This window comes from Poecilia latipinna, unplaced genomic scaffold (genome assembly GCF_001443285.1).
Source record: "Poecilia latipinna isolate Pla-1442-1.1 unplaced genomic scaffold, P_latipinna-1.0 Scaffold2423, whole genome shotgun sequence".
NCBI classification, from domain to species: domain Eukaryota; kingdom Metazoa; phylum Chordata; class Actinopteri; order Cyprinodontiformes; family Poeciliidae; genus Poecilia; species Poecilia latipinna.
Genome location: NW_015115039.1, coordinates 77,164 through 78,853, shown reverse-complemented (window position 1 = coordinate 78,853; position 1,690 = coordinate 77,164).

Genomic DNA, 1,690 nt, shown 5'->3' with positions numbered 1-1,690 from the left:
AGGCTCTGGTTCAAAAGGACCTTCACTCCCAGCCTCCTCCGCTTACCAGCCCCGATCAAATGCTTTTCGCCTCGATCGTCCTGGCACACATTTCCTCATGTCCGACTCCGACTTTGTTCCCGGCTCTCCAACTACCTCCCTGCAAGACCCCGTCCCTCCGTCCTTCCCCCCGCGCGCCGTAGCGCTCGCCTGGCTACCCGCCCGGATCCCCCGTCTCCTGCTTCTGCCCTCAGGTCGAGAGGGATCACGCTCACCCTGGGCCTCCGGTCCTCCCAGATCGCTTCTCTCTGCCTTCCAGGGACTCCTCTCCTCACCCTTTCGCTCGTTCCCCCTCGCCACCCCCGACCCGCAGGAAGCGAACCTGCAAATCCGCCGATCCACCGGCCAAACGTCGCAGAGGACGCCCAGCCTCCTCCCCACCGGCTCAGCGCGCCCAAGGCCCTTCTCCTCGCCCGACTCAGGACTCTGCTCTTTATAACCCGGACCTCAACCAGGGAAGGCCCGGTCCTTCTTCGGACCTCCATTTCCACCCCCCACCCCCTCCTCGGCCCAGCCGCACCCACTCACCGACTTGTTCGCCGCCTCCATGGACTCCCTTCAGCGTTCCATTACCTCGCTCTCCGCTCTACTGCTCCAGACCACCGCCGGCTTCGCCGCCACGCCCTCTGCCCCCACCATCGGCGCTCTCGCCGATGGTGGGGGCAATCCGCCCTCCTTCCTCCCACCTCGGCGTTCACCCTCGCCAACGCCCATCCGGCCCCGCCTACTGGTAAGTCTATCTCTCCTCTTTCCCCTTCTCGCTCACTCTTAAATCCACTGAGTCGCCCCCCACCCCCCACACACTCCATCTTCCAGGCTCGTCATATACGCCAGTCTATGCCAACATATCTCCCCGGCTTCGCACCAAAATACTCCAGGGCCAGCTCATAAATCTGGCTTCTATCATTCTGCCCTCCCCCGAAGTCGACCAGCACGTCGCTTCTTCGGAACAGTTCACAGCTATTCTCAAAACGTCCAACCCCCGTCTCTCCAAGGACCTCTCTATGGTCTTTGGTATTAAAGTATGGTCTATGGCAGGGGTCCCCAAACTTTTTCCTGCGAGGGCCACATAAGTGTTCCCTTTTGTGGTTGGGGGCCGGTCTTTCGAGCCGGGGGGGATTACAGTGGACGACATATTCGCGTTTTTAGAGCGGTTTTTACCCAGAATGCAAATGGAAAAAACCGTGAGTGAAACGGTGACTGACGAGTATATATTCCATTGAGGGAAAGTAAGTTTCACATTTGCTCAAAAGCCCCCTGGTGGTTGAAGAAAAATCCACATATAAACCGGAAAATACAATATATGAAAAAAAAAAACACTGAATGCTCTCTGGTACCGGAGGCGGGCCGGATCCGGTATTGTTCAGGGGGCCGGACCAAATGAGGTGGCGGGCCGGATCTGGCCCGTGGGCCGTAGTTTGGGGACCCCTGGTCTATGGTATTAAAGTTAGAAAAATAAAACATTGCTAACCTTCCTAAAATATTTATGTTTGAGCTCAGTTTGCTGACAAATACATCTCAGCAAATGACAACCAATTATCAGTGATTGTTTTTTTTAGCTTGGCCAATTAAACTGGGCCCCCTCTATCACATATAAACAAATCTATATTGAAACAATGTTAGTGATGCTGACGTTCTTAGTAGGAAGAGG